A 10,293-nucleotide genomic window follows, 5' to 3' on the forward strand; every position below is an offset into this window, starting at 1 on the left:
CACAGACAATCATATTTCAACCCTCCAGGCGCGACTTAAAACGCTGAAATAAAGATAGAATTCATGCCTTACCTTTGACTAGCTTCTTCTGTTGGCACTCCAATATGTCCCATAAACATCAGAAATGGTCCTTTTGTTCGATTAATTCCGTCGATATATATCCAAAATGTCCATTTATTTGGCGCTTTTGGTTCCAACTCGCGCAACATGACTACAAAATTTCTCATAAGTTACCTGTAAGCTTTGTCCAAACATTTCAAAGTACTTTCCTAATACAACTTTAGGTATTTTTTTACGTAAATAATCGATAAAACTTAAGACGGGCCATACTGTGTTCAATACTGGAGGAAAACAAAGTGGAGAGTGCTTTTCAGGTCATGCGCCTCTAACAAAGATTACACTTCCCTCTACCCTCGTTCTGAACAGTGCTACTTCCAATTTCTAAAGACTGTTGATATCCAGTGGAAGCGATAGGAACTGCAGAAAGTCGCTTAGAAATCTGGATCCCAATGAAACCCCATTGAAAAGAGAAAAAAATTCTGAAAATTCTGAATGGTTTGTCCTCGGGGTTTCGCCTGCCAAATAAGTTCTGTTATACTCACAGACTTGATTCAAACAGTTTTAGAAACTTCAGAGTGTTTTCTATCCAAATCTAATAATATGCATATCTTAGCTTCTGGGCCTGAGTAGCAGGCAGTTTACTTAGGACACGCTTTTCAACCCCAACGTCAAATACAGCCCCCTATCCCAAAGAAGTTAAGAGAGGGAAAGGGAGAGCATTGTATGCATTTCTGTGTGCGGAGTAAAGGTGATCAAACATTTTATTGCCTCTAGTTGCACAGGTGACATCCTGGTAAAAATTTGGTAAAACGATTTTCGGTTTCCCTGCATTAAAATCACAGGCCACAAGAAGCGCCACCTCTGGGTGTGCATTTTTTGTTTGCTTATGGCCCTATACTGTTCGTTGAGTGCGGTCTTAGTGCCCACAATGGTTTGTGGTGGTAAATAGACAGCTACGAAAAATGTAGATGAAAATTCTATTGGTAAATAGTATGGTCTGCAGCTTAACATGAGTTATTCTAACTCGGGCGAGCAAAAACTTGAGACTTCCTTAACAGTAGAGATCGTGCACCAGCTGTTGTTAACAAAGAAACACACCCCTCCCCCCTCATCTTACACGAGGCTGCTGTCTTTACGATACATGGAAAAGACAGCGAGATGTATATTATCCATGTCCTTGTTCAGCCACGACTCTTTGAAACATACAATATTACATTTCTTCAGGTCCCGTTGATAGGATAGTCTCGAACATAGCTTATTCAGTTTGTTCTCTAGTGACTGTACGTTCGCCAACAGAATGGAGGGTAGAGACGGTTTATTTGCATGCCAATGTAGTCTCATCAGGATGCCGGCTCATCTGCCTCTTTTGCGCCGTCGCAAGAATTAGGGCCTTGTCCAGAGAAAGTAGAATGTGCAGAAAAGAAAATACATACAGAGAGAATTCAAGTGTGTTCCTGTAGCACAAAAATGCTTAAGATAATGATAACTTCGCTACAATCATGCATTGTTGTAAATCAATCAATGAAATGTATTTATAAAGCCCTTTTTACATCAGCCGATGTCACAAAGTGCTATACAGAAACCCAGCCTTAAACCCCAAACAGCAAGCAATACAGATGTAGAAGCACGGTGGCTAGGAAAAACTCCCTAGAAAGGCATGAACCTAGGAAGAAACCTAGAGAGGAACCAGTCTTTGAGGGGTGGCCAGGCCTCTTCTGATCAGGGTTCCATAGCCTTAGGCAGAACAGTTCAAACTGGAGGAGCAGCATGACCCGGTGGACTGGGGACAGCAAGGAGTCATCAAGCCAGGTAGTCCTTAGGCATGGTCCCAGGGCTCAGGTCCGCCGGGAGGGGAGGGAGAGGGAGATGGAGAGGGAGAGGGAAAGAATTAGAGGGAGCATACTTAAATTCACACAGGACACCGGATAAGACAGGAGAAATACTCCAGATTTAACAGACTGACCCTAGCCCCCTGACACATAAACTATTGCAGCATAAATACTGTAGGCTGAGACAGGAGGGGTCGGGACACACTATGGCCCCGCCCGACAATACTCCCAGACAGGGCCAACCAGGCAGGATATAACTCCACCCACTTTGCCAAAGCTGAATATAGCCCACGAAGATCTCCACCATGGCACGAACCCGAGGGGGGTGCCAAAACTAATTGGAAGATCACGTCAGTGGCTCAACCTACTCAAGTGACGCACCCATCCTAGGGACGGAATGGAAGAGCACGAGTAAGCCAGTGACTCAACCCCCGTAATAGGGTTAGAGGCAGAGAATCCCAGTGGAGAGAGGGGAACCGGCCAGGCAGAGACAGCAAGGGCGGTTTGTCGCTCCAGTGCCTTTCCGTTCCCCGTCACACCCCTGGGCCAGACAACACTCAATCATAGGACCTACTGAAAGGATGAGTCTTCAATAAAGACTTAAAGGTCGAGACCGAGTCTGCGTCTCTCACATGGATAGGCAGACCATTCGATAAAAATGGAGCTCTATAGGAGAAAGCCCTGCCTCCAACTGTTTTCTAAGAAATTCTAGGGACAGTTAGGAGGCCTGCGTCTGGTGACCATAGTGTACGTGTAGGTATGTACGGCAGGACCAAATCGTAAAGATAGGTAGGAGCAAGCCCATGTAATGCTTTGTAGGTTAGCAGTAAAACCTTGTAATCAGCCCTTGCCTTAAAGGAAGCCAGTGTAGAGGCTAGCACTGGAGTAATATGATCACATTTTTTGGTTCTAGTCAAGATTCTAGCAGCCGTGTTTAGCACTAACTGAAGTTTATTTAGTGCTTTATCCGGGTAGCCGGGAAGTAGAGCATTGCAGTAGTCTAACCTAGAAGTGACAAAAGCATGGATGAATTTTTCTGCATAATTTTTGGTCAGAAAGTTTCTGATTTTTGCAATGTTACGTATTGAAAAAATCTGTCCTTGAAACAGTCTTGAAACAACCAATCCATCAGTGCTCAGACTGTCTCGCATAAGGCTGAGAGAGGCTGGACTGAGGGCTTGTAGGCCTGTTGTAAGGCAGGTCCTCACCAGACATCACCGGCAACAACGTCGCCTATGTGCACAAGCCCACCGTCGCTGGACCAGACAGGACTGGCAAAAAGTGCTCTTCACTAACGAGTCGTGGTTTTGTCTCACCAGGTGTGATGGTCGGATTTGCGTTTATCGTTGAAAGAATGAGCGTTACACCGACGCCTGTACTCTGGAGCGGGATCGATTTGGAGGTGGAGAGTCCGTCATGGTCTGGGGCAGTGTGTCACAGCATCATCGTACTGAGCTTGTTGTCACTGCAGGCAATCTCAACGCTGTGCATTACAGGGAAGACATCCTCCTTCCTCATGTGGTACCCTTCCTACAGGCCTACAGGCAGTACTTAATGCAGCTGGTGTCCACACCAGATACTGACTGTTACTTTTGATTTTGATCCCCCCCCCCCCTTTGTTCAGGGACACATTATTCAATTTCTGTTAGTCACATGTCTGTGGAACTTGTTCAGTTTATGTCTCAGTTGTTCATACAAATATTTACACATGTTAAGTTTTCTGAAAATAAATGCAGTTGACAGTGAGAGGACGTTCAATATCTAATTGGACCTATGCACTAACAAGGCTTTTTAGCATACACACGCCGACACCTGCTACTGTAATGTATTGATCTACTGTACATCAACATCAGACGTACTCACATTGGATGGGATTAGGATTCAAACCTCTCAAAAAGCCTAATACATACTGTTATAGTAGGTTTACCCCATTAATGTAGTTGGTAATATAAACATGTTTTTTCATGTAAGACACAAACGCAATCTCCCATCGGGAATCTGTTCAAGGGTCACAATCTCAGTATACAGTGCCTTCGGAAAGTATTCAGACCCCTTGACTTTTTTCACATTTTGTAACGTTACATCCTTATTCTAAAATTTATGAAGAAAAAATCCTCAGCAATCTACACACAATACCCCATAATGACAAAGCAAAAACTGGTTTTTAGAAATGTTTGCACATTTATGAAATATTTAAAACAGAAAAATCTTATTTACATACAGTGGCAGTGTCTGTGACCCCTTTATAAATACCTGGATTTCTGCAATAATTGGTCAGGAGGAATTTTGGACCATTCCTCTTTACAAAACTGTTTCAGTTCAGCAATATTCTTGGGATGTCTGGTGTGAACTGCTTTCTTGAGGTCATGCCACAGCATGTCAATCAGGTTGAGGTCAGGACTCTGACTGGTCCACTCCAGAAGGCGTATTTTCTTCTGTTGAAGCCATTCTGATTTACTTCTGTGTTTTGGGTCGTTGTCCTGTTGCATCACCCAACTTCTGTTGAGCTTCAATTGGTGGACAGATAGCCTAACATTCTCCTGCAAAACGTCTTGAGAAACTTGGTAATTACTCTTTCCGTTGATGATAGCAAGCTGTCCAGGCCCTGAGGCAGCACAGCAGCCCCAAACCATGATGCTCCCTCCACCATACTTTACAGTTGGGATGAGTTGTGTGTTCCTTCCAAACAACCCAACTGTAGTTTCAGCTGTCCACAGAATATTTTGCCAGTAGCGCTGTGGAACATCCAGGTGCACTTTTGCAAACTTCAGACGTGCAGCAATGCTTTTTTTGGACAGCAGTGGCTTCTTCCATGGTGTCCTCCCATGAACTTGTTTAGTGTTTTACATATCATCGACTCATCAATAGAGATGTTAGCACATTCCAGAGATTTCTGTAAGTCTTTAGCTGACACTAGTATTTTTTCTTTATCTCATTGAGCATTCTGTGCTGTGCTCTTGCAGTCATCTTTGCAGGACGGCCACTCCTAGGAAGAGTAGCAACAGTGCTGAACTTTCTCCATTTATAGACAATTTGTCTTAGTGTGAACTGATGAACATCAAGGCTTTTAGAGATACTTTTGTAACCCTTTCCAGCTTTATGCAAGTCAACAATTCTTAATCATAGGTCTTCTGAGATCTCTTTTGTTCGAGCCATGGTTCACATCAAGCAATGCTTCTTGTGAATAGCGAACTCAAATTTTGTGAGTGTTTTTTATAGGGCAAGGCAGCTCTAACCAACATCTCCAATCTTGTCTCATTGATTGGACTCCAGGTTAGCTGACTCCTGACTCCAATTAGCGTTTGGAGATGTCATTAACCTAGGGGTTCACATACTTTTTCCAACCTACATTGTGAATGTTTAAATTCAATATACCTTCTTCCACCAACAAAAATACAATAATTTGTGTCAAATGACATCCGGTTTGGAGCGAGCGGTCGCATTTGCATTCGCTCTGCAGGTAGTATAACTTTTCATTTCATTTTCATTACATTTCATTATAGTACAACGGTTTAATTTGTCTAACCTTAGCAATTTCTTCTTAGCTAGCTACTTAGCCGTCTGTGTATAAAAGATAATTGCGTAATTATCGTATTCCGTCGTCTATCGTAGTCCACACTGCTATCTGCCCAGCAGCTAGCAAACGTCCACCGTCTACCGAATAGTAGTATAAACTTTTCATTACATTTCATTATAGTACAACGGTCTGATTTTCATTTTCACTACAGTACAACGGTTTGATTTGTTTGATCTTAGCTAGCTACATAGCCGTCTTTGCATCAAACATAATTGTGTAGTTATTGAGGTTCGCCAGCCAGCTATTTTCGCCCTAACGTAACGCAACGTAGCCAACACTGCTAGCTAGCCAGCTTGCCACCGAATAGCAGCATTGTAGAAACGAGTGCATTACAACGGAACGACTTGATCAGTGTAGTGTTGGCTGACTACACAGTTGTCTTTGCTATCTTTGATTTGTATTTGTTCGATCTTAGCTAGCTACTTAGCTGGCTACATAGCCGTCTTTGTATCGGTGATAATTGTGTAGTTATCAAGGTTCGCTGAGGTTCGCTAGCCAGGTATTCTCGCCCTAACGTAACGTAGTCAACCCTGCTAGCTAGCCAGCTAGCCACCGATTAGCAGCACTGTAGAAACGATTACATTACAACGGAACGACTTGACTTGTGTAGTGTTAGCTAGCTACATAGTTTTCTTTGCTATCTTTTTATCTAAGATAATTGTGTAGCTTTGAGTAATTATCGGTTAGCTAGCCAGCTATTTTTCGCCTGCCGCGCTGCCGTCCTCCTACCTAGCCAACACTGCTAGCTAGCCAACTTCTACCGAATAGCAGCACTGTAGAAACTTACATTACAACGGAACGACTTGATTAGCGTAGTGTTAGCTAGTTGTCTTTCCTGTCCTTGTATCCATGATAATTGTGTAGTTTAGAGAAATTTAGTGAAATTGTCGAGGTTACCTAGCCAGCTTCACTTTCAACAACGTAGCCACTGCTAGCCAGGCTACTTCACCAGCCAGCAGTACTATATCATTTTAGTCAATAAGATCTTGTATTTTATTCTTATTTTTTTGCAACGTAAGCTTAACTTTCTGAACATTCGAGACGTGTAGCCCACTTGTCATTCTAATCTCCTTTGCATTAGCGTAGCCTCTTCTGTAGCCTGTCAACCATGTGTCTGTCTATCCCTGTTCTCTCCTCTCTGCACAGACCATACAAACGCTTCACACCGCGTGGCCGCGCCCACCCTAACCTGGTGGTCCCAGCCCGCACGACCCACGTGGAGTTCCAGGTCTCCGGTAGCCTCTGGAACTGCCGATCTGCGGCCAACAAGGCAGAGCTCATCTCAGCCTATGCGTCCCTCCAGTCCCTCGACTTCCTGGCACTGACGGAAACATGGCTCACCACAGATAACACTGCTACTCCTACTGCTCTCTCTTCGTCTGCCCACGTGTTCTCGCACACCCCGAGACCTTCTGGTCAGCGGGGTGGTGGCACCGGGATCCTCATCTCTCCCAAGTGGTCATTCTCTCTTTCTCCCCTTACCCATCTGTCTATCGCCTCCTTTGAATTCCATGCTGTCACAGTTACCAGCCCTTTCAAGCTTAACATCCTTATCATTTATCGCCCTCCAGGTTCCCTTGGAGAGTTCATCAATGAGCTTGATGCCTTGATAAGCTCCTTTCCTGAGGACGGCTCACCTCTCACAGTTCTGGGTGACTTTAACCTCCCCATGTCTACCTTTGACTCATTCCTCTCTGCCTCCTTCTTTCCACTCCTCTCCTCTTTTGACCTCACCCTCTCACCTTCCCCCCCTACTCACAAGGCAGGCAATACGCTTGACCTCATCTTTACTAGATGCTGTTCTTCCACTAACCTCATTGCAACTCCCCTCCAAGTCTCCGACCACTACCTTGTATCCTTCTCCCTCTCGCTCTCATCCAACACTTCCCACACTGCCCCTACTCGGATGGTATCGCGCCGTCCCAACCTCCGCTCTCTCTCCCCCGCTACTCTCTCCTCTTCCATCCTATCATCTCTTCCCTCTGCCCAAACCTTCTCCAACCTATCTCCTGATTCTGCCTCCTCAACCCTCCTCTCCTCCCTTTCTGCATCCTTTGACTCTCTATGTCCCCTATCCTCCAGGCCGGCTCGGTCCTCCCCTCCCGCTCCGTGGCTCGACGACTCATTGCGAGCTCACAGAACAGGGCTCCGGGCAGCCGAGCGGAAATGGAGGAAAACTCGCCTCCCTGCGGACCTGGCATCCTTTCACTCCCTCCTCTCTACATTTTCCTCTTCTGTCTCTGCTGCTAAAGCCACTTTCTACCACTCTAAATTCCAAGCATCTGCCTCTAACCCTAGGAAGCTCTTTGCCACCTTCTCCTCCCTCCTGAATCCTCCTCCCCCTCCCCCCCCCTCCTCCCTCTCTGCAGACGACTTCGTCAACCATTTTGAAAAGAAGGTCGACGACATCCGATCCTCGTTCGCTAAGTCAAACGACACCGCTGGTTCTGCTCACACTGCCCAACCCTGTGCTTTGACCTCTTTCTCCCCTCTCTCTCCAGATGAAATCTCGCGTCTTGTGACGGCCGGCCGCCCAACAACCTGCCCGCTTGACCCTATCCCCTCCTCTCTTCTCCAGACCATTTCCGGAGACCTTCTACCTTACCTCACCTCGCTCATCAACTCATCCTTGACCGCTGGCTACGTCCCTTCCGTCTTCAAGAGAGCGAGAGTTGCACCCCTTCTGAAAAAACCTACACTCGATCCCTCCGATGTCAACAACTACAGACCAGTATCCCTTCTTTCTTTTCTCTCCAAAACTCTTGAACGTGCCGTCCTTGGCCAGCTCTCCTGCTATCTCTCTCAGAATGACCTTCTTGATCCAAATCAGTCAGGTTTCAAGACTAGTCACTCAACTGAGACTGCTCTTCTCTGTATCACGGAGGCGCTCCGCACTGCTAAAGCTAACTCTCTCTCCTCTGCTCTCATCCTTCTAGACCTATCGGCTGCCTTCGATACTGTGAACCATCAGATCCTCCTCTCCACCCTCTCCGAGTTGGGCATCTCCGGCGCGGCCCACGCTTGGATTGCGTCCTACCTGACAGGTCGCTCCTACCAGGTGGCGTGGCGAGAATCTGTCTCCTCACCACGCGCTCTCACCACTGGTGTCCCCCAGGGCTCTGTTCTAGGCCCTCTCCTATTCTCGCTATACACCAAGTCACTTGGCTCTGTCATAACCTCACATGGTCTCTCCTATCATTGCTATGCAGACGACACACAATTAATCTTCTCCTTTCCCCCTTCTGATGACCAGGTGGCGAATCGCATCTCTGCATGTCTGGCAGACATATCAGTGTGGATGACGGATCACCACCTCAAGCTGAACCTCGGCAAGACGGAGCTGCTCTTCCTCCCGGGGAAGGACTGTCCGTTCCATGATCTCGCCATCACGGTTGACAACTCCATTGTGTCCTCCTCCCAGAGCGCTAAGAACCTTGGCGTGATCCTGGACAACACCCTGTCGTTCTCCACCAACATCAAGGCGGTGGCCCGTTCCTGTAGGTTCATGCTCTACAACATCCGCAGAGTACGACCCTGCCTCACACAGGAAGCGGCGCAGGTCCTAATCCAGGCACTTGTCATCTCCCGTCTGGATTACTGCAACTCGCTGCTGGCTGGGCTCCCTGCCTGTGCCATTAAACCCCTACAACTCATCCAGAACGCCGCAGCCCGTCTGGTGTTCAACCTTCCCAAGTTCTCTCACGTCACCCCGCTCCTCCGCTCTCTCCACTGGCTTCCAGTTGAAGCTCGCATCCGCTACAAGACCATGGTGCTTGCCTACGGAGCTGTGAGGGGAACGGCACCTCAGTACCTTCAGGCTCTGATCAGGCCCTACACCCAAACAAGGGCACTGCGTTCATCCACCTCTGGCCTGCTCGCCTCCCTACCACTGAGGAAGTACAGTTCCCGCTCAGCCCAGTCAAAACTGTTCGCTGCTCTGGCACCCCAATGGTGGAACAAACTCCCTCACGACGCCAGGACAGCGGAGTCAATCACCACCTTCCGGAGACACCTGAAACCCCACCTCTTCAAGGAATACCTAGGATAAAGCAATCCTTCTGCCCCCCCCCCCCCCCCCTTAAAAGATCTGATGCACTATTGTAAAGTGGCTGTTCCACTGGATGTCATAAGGTGAATGCACCAATTTGTAAGTCGCTCTGGATAAGAGCGTCTGCTAAATGACTTAAATGTAAATGTAAATGTTATTAGTTTAAGCACACTATGTTTGTCTATTGTTGTGACTTAGATGAAGATCAGATCAAATTTGAAGACCAATTTATGCAGAAATCCAGATAATTCCAAAGGTTTCACATACTTTTTCTTGACACTAAGTATTCAAACTCTTTGCTATGAGACTCGAAATTGAGCTCAGGTGCATACTGTTTCCATTGATCATCCTTGAGATGTTTCTACAACTTGACATGATTTGGAAAGGCACACACCTGTCTATATAAGGTCCCACAGTTGACAGTGCATGTCAGAACAAAACTCAAGTCAGGAAGGTCGAAGGAATCCTGTCCTCCGAGACAGGATTGTGTCGAGGTACAGATCTGGGGAAGGGTACCACAACATTTCTGCAGCATTGAAGATCCCCAAGAACACAGTGGCCCCCATCATTCTTGAAACGAAGAAGTTTAGAACCACCAAGACTCTTCCTAGAGCTGGCCGCCTGACCAAACTGATCAGTCGGGAGAAGGGCCTTGGTCAGGGAGGTGACCAAGAACCCTATGGTCACTTTGACAGAGCTCTAGAGTTTCTCTGTGGAGATGGGAGAACCTTCTAGAAGGACAACCATCTCCACAGCACTCCACCAATCAGGTCTTTTTG

This window comes from Salvelinus fontinalis, chromosome 1, assembly GCF_029448725.1.
Source record: "Salvelinus fontinalis isolate EN_2023a chromosome 1, ASM2944872v1, whole genome shotgun sequence".
Lineage (NCBI taxonomy): Eukaryota > Metazoa > Chordata > Actinopteri > Salmoniformes > Salmonidae > Salvelinus > Salvelinus fontinalis.